The sequence below is a fragment of the Ambystoma mexicanum genome, chromosome 7q (assembly GCF_040938575.1).
Source record: "Ambystoma mexicanum isolate Mex_15411 chromosome 7q, UKY_AmexF1_1, whole genome shotgun sequence".
Classification (NCBI taxonomy): Eukaryota; Metazoa; Chordata; class Amphibia; order Caudata; family Ambystomatidae; genus Ambystoma; species Ambystoma mexicanum.
Window position 1 is genome coordinate 852,543,544 of NC_090941.1, and position 21,760 is coordinate 852,565,303.

Consider the following 21,760-nt stretch of genomic DNA (forward strand, 5'->3'; position numbering starts at 1 on the left):
CTCATGGCAGGCGTGGGAAAATGTATCTATGTCTTTGACAAACAGATGGCGGGGGTGCCCTTCGCCATAGGAGATATCAAAAGCCTACTAGTATCTGCAGTAGGAGATCAGGCAGAATCAGTATGGGTGAAAGCAGGGTACACCCAGGAGTAACCATTAGTAATGAGTCCCATGATGGGGCATCATTTAACAACATTTGAGCGCGCGTGTGGGATGCACTGTGGAGGGCCTTCCCAGATACTCCTGATTTACGCTCCATTATGCAATGCACCATGGGAGATGAGGAAGACACTGCGCAGTTCATTCTGCGGGTTCAAGAGATGTGGAGAGCGGAGACGGGCACTGTGTGGGATCAATCAACATCCCTGTTCTATTTTATTATAAAGCTGGGAGACCCAAAGAAAGCACAGAAGGCCCTTGATGAAGATAGCAGGGTTAGAAGTGAAAGGTTGGCCTGAAATTCACAGCATCATAGTGCATCATTGTAGGAGGATCAAAGAGAGGGAAAATGAAACTATTCAGAGGAGGCAAGCCGAGGAAGCAAAACTTGTACAGATAAAACTAGTGAAAGTAGCAACCGTGGCAGCGCACCACCCACAGAACAGATGGGAGAAGAGGGAGATGTCTCCATCGCCACACAGGCAAGGATGGCTGCTCAGTGGGCAGACGACAGGCAGGAACAGTGGGGACAAAATCAACAATACGTGGGACCCCAGTGGCAAGGAAGACCGGCAAGAGGAGGAGGTGGGTCCTGAGGGCAGAGGGGAGGGAGATTCGGAGGACAAGGGCCCAGAGGAGGAGGCCAAGGGCAGTGTTGGTCATTCGGGAGATAGGGGCACTTCGCCTGGGAATGCCACAGCAGGCAGGGAGGAAACTATCCATATAATAAACCATATTACAATCAACAACAATACGGGAACCCCCACCCCGATTGCCCACAGGGACCTGCACAAGAAACATACGAGATACCCTTACCCTACTCCCAGTTACCTGGCCCCAGTACCTATCGTCACCCTCCTCTCAAAATACTGATACCCCAAACTCTCCCCAACCAACAGGGAGGCAGAAACAGAAACTCTTTTGCCACTGCCCCGAATGGTGCGCCGGCGCCATTTCAATATCAAGGTGCCTGTGTGCTGGGCGGGGACCCCTTCGCTTGCCCATGGAAAGACACATATCCCCAATAGGACAGCCCACAGAGAGCACTTGCGTGCCCAGTACTATCAACAACCTTGCATCCAGAAGAGGAACCACTGGTGGGGGGCAGAGATAGCTAACAAACAGTTCATCTTTGTTGTGGACTCTGGGGCAGAAAAGTCATGCATTTGCGAAGGTGACTTCCCGTTATCAGGACAAACTCTCGACACGCAAGGATTCTCTGGGGCTGTGGTGTTGGTTCCTTACACTCGACACACAAGGATTCTCTGGGGCTGTTGTAACGGTTCCTGTCACAGAAGATTTAGATGTCAAGATAGGGGGGAAGGTAGTGTGAGCACCACTCCTTTATTACAAAAGTTCACCTGTCAACTTACTGGGGAGAGACCTGCTAAGCAAATTAAATATGACCAAATGCTTCACTGAGAGAGGGGTCGTTTGTTCCAACCCTGGCATGTGCTCCCTCAGAGCAATGTTGGCTATCCATGCAGTGGCAATTGAAATAATTGTGACGGGGATACCTATGGACCCCGATATGTTCCTGTATGGAATTAGCCAGAGCAGTACCTGAACTGATCAGAAAATAATGGAGAGCGCCCGCAGATTTTGTCTTTCACCCCGTAGAAAGGGCAGCAACAGTACGCACCACTAAAAAACGAAACATAGTGAACGAGATGCAGAGGTTCCTGGGGCTATGGAATTACTGCAGGGCCTGGATCTTAGATTATGCAGCTTACACCAGGCCGCTTCTGCAAAGGCTTAAGAGAGCACTAAGAGAGAAAACAACTATCAAATGAACAGCAGAAATGGTAGCAAGTTTCAATGACTTAAAGAATCTGATCTCAACAGCCCCAGTATTAGCAACCCCTGACTATGATTAGGAATTGTACTTATTTTCACACTCAAATTGCACTCTCATGACCACAGTACTGATACAAACAAGCTCAATGGGACACAAGCCACTCGCCTATTATAGTGGCACACTCGGTTCAGTCATGCAGGACCAGTTTGCTTGCGAACAAGCGCTCGCAGCTGCCGCCTTTGCAATAGAAAAAAACTCTACCATAGTTATGGAGTGCTCAGTCACTCTATATGTAAAGCACTCCCTGTTTGCAATATTGCAATGATTAAAATCTACCCTGACAACACAGAGAGCGTAAGCTTATGAAATAATTATATCCAGCCCCAATATCCACATGGTAAGGCGGAAGACAGTAAATCCTGCCACGTTTCTCACAGAAGCATGCACTGTCGAAGACGTGAAAAAACATGACTGTGCTACATATGAGGGAGAAGGAGACGACATACCAAAGGCAAAGGCGTATACCCTACAGGAGGGAGAAGTGTTCTTCGCCGATGGGTCAGCATCCATCGACCTGGAAACAGGGGAATAACATGTATGGGCTGCCGTAGTGAGGATGGAAGAGGGGGAATATGAAACATTAATCATGAAACGATTGCCACAGCATTACTCTGCACAGGAAGCTGAGCTTGTAGCACTGATTGTAGGCTTCATGCTGTGTAACTATTTATTCTGATTCGGCGTATGTCACCACAACGGTACACGCCGGACTGTCCAGATGGAGAAGAGAGTTCAGGAGAGAAGACGTATCGCCAGTGCAATATGCAGACTTACTGAACAAGCTGATTTTGGTCCTTGCAGAACCTTCTGTAGTGGTCGTCATCAAATGCCTTGCACACACACAGAATACTGACGAAATATCTTTGGGGAACGCAGCCGCAGACGCGGCAGCCAAACAAGCAGCGTACCTCCAGGTGCTTATGGGGGCCGAATACATTCTGGCAAGCAAAGATACCACACAAAGAGAAGATGCATAGACAGCTCTCTCCATAGCTCAGATAATAGAGCTGCAAAGCAGAGCACCTGTTGCAGAGCAAGAACTATAGCTTAAACGTGGCTGTACCCGGTCACCCACTGATCTGCTATGGTGACAACAAACAACTGAAAAGGTTGTCATGTCAGTAGAATTACTGCACATAGCGTTCGAACAACTACATTTCCCAACACACAGTTCAAAACAGTGCATAGCTGCCGATCTTCAGGAAGATTGGTTTATTCCAAATCTACAGGTATACCTAAACAAGATGGTGGTCCAGTGCACTACATGCCAGGTATTTAGCACATGGATAACTCTAAGAAAGTTATGGGGCACTCTGCCCCACCCTATGGGCCCCTTCTGTGAGCTGCACATTGATTATGCAGACATGGGAGAAAGATTTACTGGGGCCCGATACTTGATTGTGGTGGTGTGTCCCTTCTCTCGATGGGTGGAGACAGGACCCTGTGCCCACCCAGATGCAAAGTTTGCAGCAAAGTTCCTAGTAAGGGAGGTCTTCCCCAGATGGGGAGTGTGTGAGGTCATATGGTCTGACAATGGAACTCACTTCTTTAATGAGCTGTCCAAAGAGGTAACATCCCTCCTAGGGATAAAACACAAGATGTGCTCGATTTACAAGCGAATGGGGTGGTGGAGAAACTAAACAGTCTCCTCAAGAGTAGACTGTCCAAACTGTGCAACACCCTAAAGAAAAACTGGGTGTATTGCCTGCCCCTGGCACTATTCCAATTATGCACACAACCAAGCAAGGACCACCACCTCTCCCCCCATGAAATAGTGACTGGCTTACGCATGCAAACGCCACTGTTGCCAGTAAGAAGAGCCTCTGATGCTCATAGAACAGCAACTGTCCTAGGAGAGGAATTCAAGGAGTACTTATCCCAACTTACACGTGCAATAAGATGTATATCAAAACAAATTGCACCCCTGTTCATAGCAGAAAATGAAACAACCATGGAAAATGTGGCAGGGAACACACCCGTCCAGCCCTTATTGCCTGGAGAGTGTATCTATGTGCGTAGCTTCGTTCAGAAATGGAACACTCCCAGGTTCCACAGCCCGTACGAAGTAATATATTGCACCCGGCTAGCTGTAAAAGTAAAGGGGTTGCAGTATTGGATCCACCTCTCAGATGTCCGAAAAGCACAGGGAAACACACCCCCAAGTACCCAAACTGGAGAACAGGGAACTACTACTACCTCCTAATCCATAGTGCTACAACAGTTTTTCTTGAAATGCATGTAAAAATGTGAGAAAACATGCATTGCTGCTAAAATATGAGCAACATTTAGTAATAATCTATCCCTCTCTCTCTCTCTCTCTCTCTCTCTCTTTCTCTCTTTCTCTCTCTCTCTCTCTCACCCTTCTTACCTCCCCTCACTCATTAACCCACCCCGCTCTCTCCTTCTCCGCAGGCGCAACGAAAATGGAACTAATGCCACTAGCTGAAAATGCAACTGTAGATAGCACTAGGGATACGATTAGCTTCACTAGAAGATATGACTTTACTTGTGTCATGCGATTCACGGTTAAATTGTTTGTGTTTCTATTATTTATAGTGGGCATTCAGTGGGGCGCATCTTTTATCTGGGGATCCCATCTGAAAGAAAGGGGGGGCGGGGAGAAAATGGGAATGGGACGGCCAAAAGTGGCCCGGAGTGGCGCCTTATCCCCAAACCTCCCCACCCTACATTAAAATACGACAAAAAGGGATCCAGGTATTCTTGTATCTAGTGCGAATGTAACTAATGTGTCACTCACGAACCTGAAGGGTACGTCTATACCCTCTATACAACACTCTACCTCAATGCTCAACATGGTACATACCCCAACTCCTAATATGACCATGGATTCCTCCTACCCCCAATGCCGAATGACAGTATGAATGTAAATACAATTGTAAATAATAATAACATTTCTGTAATAAGTATCGAACAATCTGTACTGGGGGAAAACCTTGCAGTGCCTAATGTCACAAATACTACTTGTAGCAACTCCCAAACCACAGTGTGGAATAGTGTAATGTTTCAACTTTTAACACGGCGTGTACAAAGGTCATTGTGTAACAGAAGTACACTATATAGAAAATGTCCCCTACGTAGCGACAGAAGGAAACGATATACATACCAAACTAAATATGATGCATACCATGGTTTAGGATTAGATGAGGTAGAAGACCTTTTCCAACCCGGGCACTCCAATAGCTGGTACTCCGACATGAGTGCAATGGGAAGACGAATGACTAATGAGAGTTGCTACGTCTATTCCTTAATACCACATGCATCTGGGGCGCCCAAGGTTCTAGTACCACAAGAGGTACCCTTAGAAGAAACACAATGTCTCATGCACCTTGCACCATGTAGGATAAACAGCACCTTTCCGGCATGCAGCGTTGAGCTTAAACTCCTTGATCCAGACAGCCGCAAATGTAAGATGGGCTCAAAAGATGCCAAGTGTTTCAAGGAGTCCTTCCTGGCCATAGATGGGACGAGTTTCACGGAGAACAAGTGGCAAGAATCAACTTTCATGTGCAAAGCAGAGGGTCTCCGTGGTCATACAGACGAAAGACTGGCATTTGCAGAGAAAATGTGTGCACAAATATGGACAGAACATATTACGAAATTGACATGAGTTACTGCCATTGAGAAACCAGCAAAGGTACAACAACAAGAAAAATATTAACTTTGTTTTTACAGTGAAGGAACTGTTTCTGTGTGGTCCAACAAAAATTGCAACCGAACTGGGATCATTCCAGATGTTCGAAGGGGAAATTCAGCGCTGATGGACTACTACTGGGTCTGTGGCAAAAAGGTGTACTTACACCTGCCGCCACCATGGAGGAGTTAATGTTTGCTCGCAATGTTTGCTCGCAATGAAGCCCTATTGGTAGTACCCGAGAACCACCTAAAGGGAGGACCATTACATGACAATGGACAAACAACGCCTAAGACAACAGAGGTAATGCATACTGCACAACCCCCATCTTCCGTATACTCCCAGAAGAGGAGCGGCACAATCGCCTCTCCAGGAAAAAATGATTATCAAATTATCTATCTCAAGAGTCCGCTGATCTTTTTGCACAGATACCCCACACGAATATAAACTTTTTAGCTCAGAAGAGACCATTTTTGCATCCCTTGTGCCTAGTGTTCAGAACAGGGCCAACGCCAAGTGGCTTAAAACTGTTGGATGGGAGCTGATCCAGTTGGCAAATGACACTGAAGAAGGGTTCAACGTTATCAAGGTGGAAATGAGAGCATTCAGCCTAATGACGATGCAAACCCGCTATGTCCTCGACCTCCTCACTGCTATGCAGGGCAGGTTTTGCAAAAAGATCAGGAGTTCATGTTGCATGTTCGTACCTTCTACCGATGCTGACAATGTAACATTATTACATGTGATAGCAGCAGTCCACGAACTTGGGAGTGAAAAGGAAGCTGGAATATAGGAAGATGACTGGCTGACACAGGCATTCGGCTGCGTACCATCATGGCTAGGAACGACCATCAAAATGCTGAACCCCATCCTCGTTGTTCCTTTTGGTGATTTTTTGCATGTGCCAGTTGGGTCTCTGATGCTGTGCAAATCCAGTACCTAATAGTGCAATGATGATGGTGACAACTGGGAATAATAAAAAGTTAACTCATAATACATGAGAAGTAGAGATACAGACTGACAAAGATGATGGTCCATCGCATTGGTTGCAGTGTACCAGGGTCATGGGGATGAAGTAGATACTCTATAACACACAACTATTGCACCCCCACCCAAACCCAAGAATTATAAAGAAGTATGGGTAGATCTGGCTGGAGGTGGGGATGTATTTACATGACCTGTACACCTGAACTGTATGCGCAGCACAGGGAAAGCTTGAGAAGTGTATGCAGAGCATGGATGCCCATAAAAGGTACCACAGCTTGGGAAGAGGCAGAAGGGTGTACAAATGTAGAATCAGAGGGGGTGAATTCATTACTGTAGAAGTAACGAAAGGGGGGAATGTTGGGATGGAAATGAGCCCATCCCACCCCCTAGGTACTTCCAAGTCAGGCGAACCCCACCCAAATTGATATTACTGACAAGGGGAGGACTAGCCCCCAGCCCAAGGGTGCGTACAAAGGCCCTACAATAGGTGAATAACGCTAACCATACCCCTGCCTCGCAACTCCATTTTGTATTAGGCCCTGAACAAACATAATAAGGGCTGTGGAGCTTGCGTCCCGAGCTGACACGTCGATGCCAAGCCATCAGCACACCAGGCCAGCTCTGCACAAGCCCTATTCCCACGGAAGTCCATTTCCCTTTGTCCATCCTGTGTTGCAAATCTCTGGTATCATATTCAGGAATGTGCCCTGCTCTGAGCGTGAGGCAGTACCAGGCCCTTCGCTGCTTTCATCCATCTCCACTAGACTGCCATGGAGGCCTATGACCCCCACCCTGCCAGGCCGGAGCCGGCCACACTTCAATGGCTTGACCCAAAGGTACTAATCGCTCTAGGGTGTCCACTACAGACCTAAACCTCGCATGACTGTATATCTCTACACGTCTCCGGTAAAATGAGGTAGCAGAAAGGGTAATTCATAGTTCAGGTCCCATGGGGGAGACCTTGGGGAAGAACTGCGGTATTAACAAAGCCCTGAATGCAAGGGTCAACATTTCTGTATTTTATCCTCCTTTCCCTCTCATATGTTGTTCAGGTGCTTGCCATGATGAGTGACTAACCAGTTCCTGTTTAGCTTAGATTAGATAGAATGTTTCTAAATGTCTGACCTCACCTTCACCGCAAGGATGAGCCCAGCTGACCCACGTGTACCACGATCGACTGAGAAGACGCAGCCAATTAGCGCCTGGCATCCCCTATGGAGCAGGCTTCTGCATATGTCCTCACCAACCAGCAATGTTGATTTTTACTGTATATGATGTGTCACTGATGATGCGTTCGCCCCTCTTAATGTGCTGCCCGTGTAATCTTTGTATGAGCGCTCTCAGGCAGCAGAGTTCTTTGCTGACACTTATATAAAAGTTTGTTATCCTTACAAAACTATCTCTTGGCTTTATTCCCTAACAGGTAGTATTTACTTTGGAGTGTGTGTTCAGAGGTCTATGTCTTCATTAGGAAGGGATGAAGTAGGGGTCATTGGTATAACAAATAGTACAAATGTACACCCCATATACCCCTCATTCTTAACACTGCACAACTGCGCTCTGTTAGTGAAGTGAGAAGGAAAGGACATCTATACCTTTGCAATAACATTCTAAAACCATTCGTTTCACTGTTGGGTGGGGAACTGAAATTCTGTGCACTCTGAATCGATAATGTAGCTTCCCTCAATCAAAACGTTAGCAGCCCACAGCACTGAATCCACGTGTAAAATGTGAGGCATGCAACAGTTCTCTCATTATCTAAACTGATGGTGTTTTGGGCACTTCAAAGTCCTTTTATTGATTTGCAAATGTCTGTGTGTAATTTAGAGACGTTTTTGTGAAGTCAAGGATTTTGATATATTGACCGACAAGTGGTAGTAGTACAACTAGAATGTTTAATGTTATTCAGAACTTAAGATATATACAGAATTGATCATGGCAATGAATGCATATGTGTGAGAGATTCAAGCAGGCAGGTTCATTTAATGTTAGCTGCCCGTTATTGTGTAACATCGTGGTGACTGCCCTCAATAATGTCGTGGCGGGGGTCCTTTAATTCCTCTATTTAAATTAATTTGAGTTTTGAGCAAACTTCCTGTTTCTTGCCCAGAATAGTGTGGTGGGACTGTATATTAGGGGCATGAGAACGGGGTGCCCACTCAATGAACAACCCAAATATTAATATATCAATCAGAATATATCTTACAAACTATGGGGTTTGTGGCAAGCTGATAAACATGCTGTTGCAGAGTTCCAAAGGCAAGGTTATCAGGGCTCTCCTCCCCTCAATCTTATTTTGGCAGTCACGCAGGGCTGGTATTTCCCTTAATCAGAAGATGCACACAGCAAAGTGGACTGTAAGGTAATAATACGGACTCATAGAAAAAGAGGGGACAGAAAACATTTTTTTCTAAAAAATATGACAATTTCAGGTGGCTGTCTATGATATCACCAGCAGAGCAGACGAGGGGGCCCTCACTGGCCTTAGAAACAAATAATCAAAAACAGAAAAAACGGGAAGGGTGGGGCACTAAAACACCACTTCTCCTGGTGTGGGATACATGCTTACACCTACCCCGAGGGGTGGCATTACAGGGGTAGGTGAGCGAAGAGGTGCGGAGAGCAAGGAGAGTCAGGCCCATGTAGTAACAAATAGAATTGGCGATGGGTGAGACTTAAGAATTGCTCCCCGGGAGATGGACTTGAAGAAAGGCCAGAGTAAAAGTAGAAGCTGTGGGAAAGGAGGGCATGCAAAATGCGCGGAAGAGGTGAAAAGGGCACTGTGAATTGGAAGGTTAGATGGAATCTGAGAGCGACGGGGAAAGAATGCAGGTTAGAAGGAAACTGGGAGGGATGGAGATGATATAACGAGTGAGGTGATGGTGACATGAAAACTGAGGAAGGAGGAAAGCCGGGGAATTTCGGCAAACGGATTTTAAAAGAGGTGAGGGGGCGAGGGTGCAGGGAAGGAGGAGACAGAGATGAGGTGAGAGAGGTGGGGTTAAGACGTATGTTCTGGGAGAGCTGGAGCAGAGGAAGAGGCGTGGAGTTGGTACATATTGGGCAGTAATACATATTATACAGGAAAGGGGAGGCCGGAAGGTTAAAGTTGGCAGTGACTGGAAGGCGGATGGAGGTTGGAAGGTAAAGTGGGAAAGAGTTCGAAGTCACATAGGCCCTTGCAAATATGATTCCATCGCCTGTGTCTCCAACATAGGGATCAGTTCCACCTCGGGCTAGCGAGACTGGGCTACAGGAGTGCCTCCCTGCGGCCCCGACCGTACACAGCTGTAACTTAACATTAGAAGTCAGCGCCTTGACACCTGTGCTGGCCTCGCTGCTGCTTCGCCGAGTCGGCGATCATTACGCGTGAAACTGCGCGCCAAATGGGAAATCCTGAACTTGGATTCTGTTTTCCTCCTATGCCTTCAACATAAGCAGCTCTTTATTACCCGAACAATACGTGCCCCCCCCCCCTCCCTCGCCATCTCCCAGGAAGAAACTCAAACATTCCCGCAGGGAACGCCTTTCCCTGCAGCTGCCTGAACTCTGCTATGCTACACACGCACAATCTTCAAGTCCTTACTGTTCTGGTCCTGATCGAGGCTTGCCAGACACGATGCACCCCACCCCCCGTCCGCCCCCATCTCAAGGCCTACCTTGGCCGGTCTAGGCACTCTGTACCTTTGAGAAATAGAACAGAGTCATCACATACCTTTTCTCCCACAGTCCTCTCAGTCCCGTGTTCAGCCAATCAGTCACTGCTACCTTATGTGGAAATACCAACACTGGCCCACGGGGCACCTGGCAACACCCATCACTTGCTGCCCTGCACACGTCATAGTCGCCACCTTTGTTTCAGTCAATCTTCGGATTGGTCCCCGGTGCTGTCCTCCCTTGAATATCTTTTCTGTGCCCGATTGCTGGCTCTTGGGCCCGTCCTTATTTCAGAGAGGGGGCGCGTACAGCCTGGTTCACTGTATGAACATCTGATCCGGTGTGTATGAGCTTCAGGTCGTGCGTTTATGAGTACGCGATTCTTGCCCTATGGCACCTCTTGTCTGTGATATGTCCTGTTGTTAAGCGGTTTCTGATTCTTTCGCTTCAATTAGGCGATCTATATATTTAAAATACATATTTACTGAACCTATAAGGCATGGTTTGGTATTTCATAAACAAGTAGTTATCGAATTTGCTTAACACAACACAACACAACGATATGTACACGGCAAACTGATCTAAACTATGGTGCATCTCCCATTAATAGATAACATCTTGGGAATGACGATTTAGTTTTAGCAGCCCTGTTCTGGTGACATTTCATGTCCATTGTTAGCAGAACTATTTGAAACAAACTTTTCGTTTGTAGTAGCATAGCGCCATCTAGTGTTGTTAACCAGCATTTCAGAAGTCAACCCACTGAAAATGGAACACCGTGTTCAAAACCTTTTCATGTTGCAACTTGAGTGGCAAATGGAGATTCATGTTATTTGCTGCTGTATCTGTTAACACGGGAGCCCACTTTGTATTTATTCTACGCGGGAAGAAAGTCCCATACTCTTCACCTGAATATGAGCTTTGAAAATATAACATCTCCGCAACAGTTCAACCTACTGCGCTACCTTTGCAGCCTTCCGATTTAGGTCTCCGAATTTAACATGGGATGTGAATAAATGACGAAGCCCAAAATCCCCTCTTGACCAATAGTGCAGTTCATGAGCAGGACAATCAAGTCAACAGTGTCATCACTGTTGGGGGCTGCTCCGGATCACCGGGCAGCCCCGTACTCGGGTCGGGTGGCACCCGACAGCCTAGACACTTGGCGGCGCCCATGCCGCATACTCAGGGGTGGGGGCTCATCCCACCCGCTCCGGGGCACCGGAGCTCCACACATGGCCGGCCGGCAACCGGCTTACCGCGGCCCCGGCTCTGGGGGCACCCAGGCCGGGGTCGCAACCCCAACCCGCCTCACATGGCTGGGGGACCCACAGGGACGGCGTTGCCCGGCAGGGGCACCGTCCGGACGGCGTTGCCCGGCAGGGGCACCGTCCTTAAGCTGGGCCCCGTCCGTAGGCCCAGCACACACAGCGCAGCACCAGCCTGGTGCCGAACAGGAACGACGCTGGAGCCAGGATGGGAGTGACTGGCGAGCCGGAAGCGGCTCGCCTCTTTTATTATGTTGGTCGCGTGGCTACTGCCACGTGACCCATTACAACATCCTGGGAGCTACCATGCTCCCAGGAGGGATTCACATGCAACACCACTCCATTTTTTAATAAACAACAAAACAAAACACATACCGCTACTTGCTCACTACTACTCCTACAACCACTCTACTAATACACCCTTTATTAACCTGGGTGAGTGGTTTCACTATTGCTGAACGCCGCCCTTGTTGATCCCCCCCTGGCACCATTTAAAGCATGGCCACAATATGCAGGATCACAGCTTCACATCGCCACTTGAATGGGCCAATTTAAGCAAGTCCAGGGTCTGCAGGGTCCCAGTCTTCATGGAGATGGCCACTGAGTCCATATTAAGCAATTGCAGGTCTGCAGGAGACCGGTCGGACATCATACGTGGGCAGCTCCTCAGGACAGTTCAGTTCACCACTTAGGGGCCGGCAAAGCCGCACCTGGGGAGGCCCAGGGGCCACATCGGCCGTGTCCACAGTCTGAGGGGGGGCACTCATGACGGAGTCACAGGCAGACATCATGTACAACCAATCGCAAGGTGCCTCAGCTGTAGGGCCCGGATGGGCACCGGACCACTACCAAACGCTGGAGCCCATCTGTTGCACCCCTGCATGGCTTGGGGACATGTAGCTCCCTCCATATCTGCCCTGCTGCCCATGGATAGTTTCACCCTGGAAGGCCCAGGTGTTCTCCGGCCTCGCCCCTCCTCATCACACTTCGGGCACCATGCGACTTGCATGGGTCACCGCCGGGCCCCGGCGTTGGGATGCCTCACCCCTTTTCCTGGCGGCCGCCGGGTTTCCTTTGGCGGTCCTCTTGCCGCTCCTCACTCTTTTGACTTGCGGGCGGGGAAGGGGCAGCGCCTCCCCATTGCAGGCCCCGTTGGATTCGGGCCTGTATCTTCGTTTCTCTTTTTTTTTTTCCGCGGCAGGCCCTTGTTCTTGGGGGGCACTGCCACAGGCTTTTCTTGTTGCCGCCTTCTGTTCTTTGCGGCCGAGGCCGCGGGGCAGCCCCCCCCCCTTTCAGATGGAAAAAGGGGGACACCTCATGCGGCCACCGCCGCCCACACAGTGCGGCCGCCGCCGCTCACCTTCACGGTGGCCGGTGCTGCGAGCACTTTCCCCTCTCACGGGGAGCTGGGGGGACGGCATCCTTCTCCTCGCGGGCCCAGTTGGTGTTGGGCCCGCCTCATTTCTTTTCCTGCATCGCCCATCGCCGCAGCCAGTAGGTGGGGGAGGGGCAGCTCGGCTCCTCCTCGCGGCCGATGCCGCGGGCATTCCAGTCCCCACGGGAAAGGGGGGACGTCTTCTGCCCTCCTGATGGTTGTGGGGGCCGATTGCTTGCCTTCCTCCCGCGGCCGATGCCGCCCATCTCACTCTCCCCCCCTTGACGCGGCAGGGTCCGCATCCAAGGCGGGGAGGGGCGCAGCCACCCACGCGGCCGATGCCGCGGACCTCCTCCATCTCCCTCAGGGGACGGGCAGGCAGCTCGCCCCCATGTGCACTTCGCAGGCCCAGTTGGAGGTGGGTCTGCCACGGCACTTCTTCTCGGCGGGCCCAGGTATAGATGGGCCCGCCACACCATGATATCCTCCGGGCACACCGGGCCCGTTCCTTCGTCGCCATTGTTGGGGGCTGCTCCGGATCACCGGGCAGCCCCGTACTCGGGTCGGGTGGCACCCGACAGCCTAGACACTTGGCGGCGCCCATGCCGCATACTCAGGGGTGGGGGCTCATCCCACCCGCTCCGGGGCACCGGAGCTCCACACATGGCCGGCCGGCAACCGGCTTACCGCGGCCCCGGCTCTGGGGGCACCCAGGCCGGGGTCGCAACCCCAACCCGCCTCACATGGCTGGGGGACCCACAGGGACGGCGTTGCCCGGCAGGGGCACCGTCCGGACGGCGTTGCCCGGCAGGGGCACCGTCCTTAAGCTGGGCCCCGTCCGTAGGCCCAGCACACACAGCGCAGCACCAGCCTGGTGCCGAACAGGAACGACGCTGGAGCCAGGATGGGAGTGACTGGCGAGCCGGAAGCGGCTCGCCTCTTTTATTATGTTGGTCGCGTGGCTACTGCCACGTGACCCATTACAACATCCTGGGAGCTACCATGCTCCCAGGAGGGATTCACATGCAACAATCACCAGCAACGGTGACACCTGGCGTGTTCGCAAACTGAAAACTATACATCTCTCTACAGGCCGGGGTGTCGACTTCTCTATTTCCGGGCGTGGGGCACCTTCATAGCACAAACTTTGACCCAGGGCATATGATGTGAAGTGGCATCACAGGGGCAGGGCCATCTTAAGCAGGGCTCAAGTCGAGCGAACACGCGGGTGGATGGAGTCCACCCACTTTTTTCAGAGGGTGGACTCAGTCCCCCCCACGCCCCCTACTAAAATGAGAAACATTGAATGTCCTCTTTGAATTTGCAGTCGTCAGGTTTGCAGGTCGGTCACTTCACCACTGCACTTTATAACCTGAAGAAAAATAACGAGCAACTAAAGGAGAAATGTCACATTTCGGGACTGCACGTTCCAGGGAAAACGTTTGTATGGTTCCTGGGAGTTTAAAACATGCACACCTTTCGACGTTTAAAAAAAAAAACGATTAGAAGAAAGTATCCTCTTTTGGTTTTGTGTGTGTGTTGATTTTATGAAAGGCAAATGCCATTCGTCCTGTGCAGTTTGGGTGGTTATGCATGGCCAATTTAAAGAAATGTGCATATATTCTGGCAACGACACATCCCATTGCGTTTGTCGATTAGTCCCCCCACTTTTATTTTTAGGACTTGTCCTCTGATCTTACGCACTTTTGGGGCCCTGGGCACGGACATCTTTGGCAGTCCCCTCCACCAAACCAAAAGAATTAAGTGATGAAGAATATCTGGTCGCACCCCCATACCCCCACTCGTCACAATCACAACCTACAGGTTGATATGCTGCCTCGCAGCATTTAAAATAAGCATGTCCCTTTTCGTCCCCTTACCCTCTTAATACTTGCTCGTATCAGAATGATAGACAAGTAGCATTTGAAGGCCAACGAAGAGGTTACTTCTGTCCTAGTATCGATACAGGATAATTTGTATCAATAGCATCCAGGAAGGTATCCAGCCTGTAGTATTAATGCAGGACTGTATGTAAAAGGTACATGTAACAACAGAATAGCCCCAGAACCCACATTAGCTGCCTCACAGAATGCAAAAGTGCTCAAGCCTGGACAGAACAGACCAATTGGAAGGCGAAAACTACACATACCATAGCACGGATAGTGGATGCAGATTAGAAGCTACCAGGAAGGTGCCTGTATCCAGACACAGATTAGAAGTGAGACATGGTTTTCAAATCGTGTTGCCATTGGAGATCAAAGGAACAAATGCCTCTGGTGTGCAATATACACATGCTCACTATTATAGTGGAAGCAACACTATAGCCAGTGAAACCATGAGTGAGGCTTTTTTGAAGATCATACCTTGAGAAGGAATAACTCTGAGGGGCTGACAATTTTGAAAAGTTTAGGAACTGGCAATTTTGAGAGGTTAGATAACACAAGATTAAATGAGATGCCCAGGATCACACATTGGATGGATAAGGGGTGAATCTGGGATGTGTGCCAACTCTGCAATTTCTGTATTTGAATACTTTTTTTTCCAGTTCTTACCATGAACCGAAATAATCTCATTTTATAAAACTGACTTCGAAAGTACACACATCACATTACCAAACATGACAATTCTTTAAAACAAAATATTATAGAAGGGTGTTATGCAAAATGGGAATGATTCTAGCTTCATTCTATCCATCATCAAGGGAAGTATATAAATACCAGCATAGCAATCAGTGTGATTTAACACATTTTATCTGGGCATGTGTTTTGTATGTAAAAAAGCGTTAAATACTTCCAAAACACTGGCTTGTGAAATTGTAATTTAAAAATGTGCAGAAAAACCTTTGACTTTTACAAAAAAAAAAAACTGTGTTTTGTGTCAAATGAGGAGAGTTTAAAATATGCTTGGCCCGAGGCCTGGAACATCTGGTCCACTCTCTTCTGTCTAGCATCCCTTCCACTCAAATGGCCTACATAAGAAGAACGATCAAGTAATGAGCTAAACGATGTCACCAGCATACGAGAAGGCAAACCTCACAGAACATAGCACAGTAATTTAAGAGATATTAGATGATTTGACCAGGATCACTGTATTGTCTGCTGGCAAAGCCAGGATGCAAGCATGAACGCTTTGGTTCCACAGTCTTGAATTTGGATACTTATTCACCTCTTGGACTAACAGTTTATGCTCATCATTTGTAGGTGATTGCCTAGGTTTTACAACATCCCATCAGAACAAACCAATTTCTAGAGCTTCCCCATACGGGTGACTTGTTAGATTTTATAGCAATCCCTATCTGGTTCAGGTACATTGCTGATAATAGCACCTGTTGTGCTGCAAAACCAAGTACATATGCAGGCAGGTTTATAAAACTCGGACATAGGAAAGGCTCAGCCAGCCTTGCTGGAATGTGCTATTCGGATCTTGCACATGAACACATATCTGCAATGAGTGCTCACACTGAGCTAACTTCTGAATCACTGTGGCACTCATTTTATCAATATGAATTTCAACTTTGTCTATTGCACATGATCAACATAATTCCCACAGAAAGGAAAGAATGCTACAGAGTTGTGCTGTAAGGAACACGCAAACTATGTATACCACAGTTAACACAAAAAGCATCATATGATGAATTGATGAAGGCAGAATGTACTTTTCAAAAAAGACAGGAAATAGGTTTAGAGCCTCAGTAGTATGCCATACCAATATACTGATGTGTTATTTAAGTCTTGTGAACAATGGAATCTCACTTCTTTGGATCAGGCAGCCTTTTGGAGCCCCCCTCCAAGTGCCCCTTTCACCCTGCTATAAAAACATCTGTGCATAGGGGGAGACATCCCAGATAAGTGCACGTGGGTGGCACACTTGCAGACTCCTATTAATGAATCTCTGCTTTCTTCCAAAACGAAAACGTGATGGATGGAAGGATTTCAATTAATTAAGCCATATACCCTAATGTTGGAAGGCATTACCTGTGAGGTAATAGCCCTAGGCCTTGGGCCCTTATCTGACCAGTAATGCCCTCCTATCGAGGAGTATAATGCTATTAGTACCCCAAGTGGCTTTCCAGTGTGCTAATAGTTGTTTTTTATGTGGAGAAATGGTGTGGTTGGCATTGCTTCACTTTAAAAAACTAGTTAATAAAAAGGCTGCCATGGACGAAGGGTGACGGGAACTACATGTAGTCACCTCTCCCTTTCCATGGCAGCCATTGCTGCTGCAAGGAAGCGCTGGAATAGCCTGCATTCTTGGTGCCGGCGAGGGACGATGCAGCTTCAGCTATGTAGGGTATGGTTTGGGGCTGGGATAAGGGCGGAGAGGGCGGAAATTGGGGGAGGGGTTAAGGGGCAGGAAGACGTACCTGCTGCCCAGCAGAGAAGATGGCGACCTACCACTTCTGAGGAGGTTCAGAACGCGGGCAATACCATGAGGTATAGACTGCTTTCCAAACTTCCACTTTGACAGGGAGGCCCCATTGGTCATTCTGCCAGTCGCTAATCATAATTACTAGCTTTCTTCTGTGTAATAATCCATAACATATTTATTTGAACTCTTCTGCACCAATACAGAAGGGGGATCAATCAGTATTGGGCCTGACAAAAATGGGATCAGCCAAGTCCGAACTGCTAGGCCACGTCATCTCTGCAGTGTAAAACAAGCAAACTCAGCCATGTGTAGACCCTAAAGGGCCACAAAAGCAGCCTGTGGTGTGTTCCCCTTGCGAGCACTCATCTCTCTTTCAGTGCAGCCCTCTGCGTTAGGAGGCAGCGGTGGGGGCATGGCACCTCTGAGCGGACAATCCACATACGCCATTCCAGCTCGTGAAGGCCTGCGAAGTGTGTGGAAGTGAGAGGCCAGTAGGCCCCTCGCCCCTCCTCTTCTTAGTACAAACTTGACCATGTGCCTCCAATGGTGGGGGGTGCCCCGTCACCCTTATGCAATGTCAGCAATGGCTGGCATCGGTGTAGATGGGACCATCGCGCAGGACACAAGGCATCCATCTTTGTGCCCCCTTGACGCCATCTTGGTAACTAGGCCTCACTGCGATAATACGAAAAGGCTTCTCTCCCCTCTGCAGCGCCGCACACGCAGAACACATGGCCCCCACCTTTTCTCTCACTGTGTCTGGAAAACTCAGCGGCTCCATTCTCACGCAGAAGCCGGAGGTAAATTGCAACAAAGAACTAATGTAACAACTCACTCTTCCTCTGAGATCACTGCCCTGTGTGTGAACCAGCTTGAACCAAGCATCCATCTCCACAAATCTGTCCATGCCCCCTCACCCTCACCATTGGAAAATGACTGCTAGTGTAACCCTGTGTCCTTGCAAGGTATTCACTTGATGTACCAAATATGTGACCCCACCATGAGACCCGCCGAGTAGACCCCCGACTAACAGTAGGTCCCTGTCACAGTATATCGCCTCCTAACACTAACAAATGCCAACATGCCTTCAAGTCTTTACAAGTCCAGACCTAAGCTTCAATCAATGTTATCATGATGGACAACATAGCCCTTTAACTTGATGTTCAATATAAACCTCTGTTATTAACAATGTAAATACATATAAGACATGTATAGGTTTATAGTGATTTGTTCAAACACATTGCAAAGTAATTATTTAGCGCATGCGTCATAGAGATGTATTATGTTAGCTTAGTTAGTGATCACCCCACCTCACAGCAACCTGACCTTCACCCCTCCAGGACACTGGCAACGAGTCACGTGAAGTCCATCCTCCCGGCGAAGGAGCAACCAATCCTGATGGAACTGTATCATCATCACCATATGTGCCTATACTTGTTGACCAATCATGTACCGCTTTGACACCCTACACTAATTACGTCATGTATGACGAAATTCACCTTTATAATACGATGTAACTGTGATTATTGTTAAAGCGCTCTCAGGCAGCAGGGTTCTTTGGATGGCAAATATATAAACTATTTTTGAACTCACACAACCTGTCATCTTAGCCTTATTCCCCGTCCGGGGAGTGTCTCATTTATTCTTTTGCACGTCTAAAGACGGGGAGGGTGCCTACATTTTTGGTGGCCCCGACGTGATTTGGGACAGGTGCCTCGAGGCCCGTGCAGTGTGGCGAGATCCGGGTCGCCCCCCAGCAAAACCATTGTCTCCGCGGCCAACCAGCCTGTGAGCACAAGAAGGGGTCAAGGGTTCCCGGTTAACGAATACCCAACTGTAAAAGCTGCTCGCCGAGTCGGGCCACGGCTTGGTTGGGGTGCGGACAAGATTGGTAAGGTAGGGGTTAAGAACGAAGGGGAACATGTAATAATTGACTAAAAGAAAGTCAGGGTCTGTGTGAATGATACTGAGACTTTTTCTGATCTATCCTTTATATGGCCATTAGGTTTTTGGAGATAAAGAAGTAAGAGAAGAGTGAGGGGTAGAAGGCGGTGCCAAGTAGCATTGTCTCATCCAGTGCAGTTAAATAAGTGAAGATAAAGAGAAAATACTAGGGGTCTCATATATCTAGTAGACTCGGAGTAGTAATTTAGAATATTCTTTTTCTGTGTGAGCAGAATTCTTGGTGAGGTAGTAAGAGGGAGTAAGAGGTGGGGAGTGTGTGAGAAAGATAGAACAGAGGGGTAACAAACTGAAATAATCAAAATGGGGAGTAAAAGCACGCAGGTTGTACATGTTATGTGTGGGGTGTCTTCATGTTGTATGCTTTCACGTACGTTAAGGTTTTACATGTTGATCTGTCAGTAACTGTTTACGTGCCAATAAGTGAAGAACAAGTTAAGGTTGATTAAGAAAATTGAAAATGCAATGTATATGAAAATGTTTTGAATTTTAGTAAATGACGGATGTTCATAGTTGAAATAATGTATGGTCTCGGTAAGTGGTGAAAGAGGAAAAATTGTTGAAAAATACTGGTGCCAAGGGGAAGGAAAAAGGTTCCATGCAACATTGAACAGAAGAGAAAGTAAACAAAGTGTTTGTGCATTCATACGTAGGTAATTGTGTTATCATGGGGGGAGTGACACGCTTAGCGCACATTTGTCAACATCTCCCGTTGTATAGTGAAAAAATACAGAAATACCACGATCAGTGGTTGACAGAAATAAAAGGAGATAGTGTAACCCCCATATGGCCAGAGGGAGGATCCTTTGATAAGAGAGTATTGGACCTAGTGTCGACACACTTGCTGGCCAGATACAAAGGAAAACAATTACAGAACAGAAGGGAAGTGTTAGACTTGTGGCGGATGTTTGAAGAAATAACGCCTGCAAGTGAGGTAAGTAGAAACAAAGAGAAGGACAAAGCGCCAGAAGAGGTAGGCGGGTCAGCTAGAGGAGAGTGTACAACCACCGCAACCAAGAATGATACCACTAAAATATACCCATTGTTAACACAACCTGCAGTAGGTTATAGCGAGCCTCGATATGTGCCAGTGGGCCCTGCCCCGACCGCCTCAGCGGAAATAACAGCCACTGCACCACCTCCGTATGACAAAGGGAGGCTGTATGGCCCAACTAGTGCCCCACCTGTAAATTTAGCGCAGCTACTGGGAATTTAGATAGACAGCTCGCACACGCACAGATGTAAATAACACGATTAAGAGCGTTATGCGATAGAGGCCAGATGTTGCCAGGGGGAGGGGAAGTGCCACCATTAGCAGCAGCGGATCTAACGCCCCCACCAAGTGTCGCAGGAGAGTCGGCGCCGGCAACGCCAGTACCATCACAATCAGCACCATCACAGTCAACCCCCACACCAAGTGGGCAAGAACAAGAATGGCAATCAGAAGAGTTCCTGTTCCATCTGAATGGCAAGCCAGTAAGAATAATATGCCCCACAACCCCAGATAGTCAGCGTGGAGAAAGACAAGAAGAAGAGAGGGAGCAAGAATAAGTAGAAGAAGTATGGAGCAATCTCGATGAATATGAAGAAGGGGTAGCGGCAGCAGGATCCCCACTGCCATTGCATTTTGATGACTTAGATGAAAGATCACCACCAAGATGGCAGGGGCGGTTAAGACAACGGGTTGGGAATATGCTGGTGAGCAAGACAAAGAAGGGAGTGGCAAGTAAGACAGGGAGAAAGCACAAACTACAGATGTCACTGATACACAAAGGGGCAGGAAGGCCGCACTACATTCCGTGGGCCCAAATGGACAAAAACAACTTGCTGAAGCTCCTCCCTCCACTTTCAGGCAGGGCGGGTAAATGGATACACGCATTCGAAAAGAACACAGCAGGAGTGCCATTAGCAATAGGGGACGTGAACATTTTGTTTATTGGTGTCCGCTGTCGGAGATCAAGCAGATGCAGTGTGGGTGAAGGAGGGGTTCCCGGGAGTAACAATGAGCTGTGACCGCCCTGATGGATCACTGTTTAATAACGTCAGAGCACAAGTTTGGGATGCATTGCGGTGAACATTTCCAGACATTCCAGTTTTACACTTAGTGATGCAGTGCACGATGGGAGAGGAGCCTACGCAATTCATCCTCCGGGTGCAAGACCGGTGGAGAAGTGAAATGGGTACGGCGTGGGATCAGTCCACTGCCCTGTTCTATTTCATAATCAAAAAGGGGCTCCTGAAGGAGGTACAGAAGGCCTTGGATAAAAAAGCTTGGATAGAAGCCAAGGGCTGGCCGGAGATTCAAGGCATTATTGTACACCACTGCAGGAGGATCAAAGAAAGGGAAAAAGAGATAGTGCAGAAAAGGTTGGCAGACGAAGCGAAATTAGTACAGAACAAACTAGTGAAGGTCGCAGCGCTGAATGCAACCACATCAACTGATAGGAGTAGTGAAGGAGATGACGGAGCAGGAA

General features: G+C 48.3%; 1 protein-coding gene across 5 annotated transcripts in view; it reads right to left on the reverse strand.

Moving 5' to 3' along the window:
• DEUP1 (deuterosome assembly protein 1) overlaps window positions 1–21,760 on the reverse strand; it is a 688,113-nt gene that overhangs the window by 371,354 nt on the left and 294,999 nt on the right. The window contains exon 1 of one of the 5 annotated variants that reach the window (XM_069639302.1): window positions 10,372–10,446. The exons of the other annotated variants lie outside the window; for them this stretch is intronic. The gene's annotated coding sequence lies outside the window, so the exon portion shown is untranslated. Of the gene's footprint in view, window positions 1–10,371; window positions 10,447–21,760 lie in introns of those variants that run through there. 5 annotated transcript variants of the gene reach the window in all.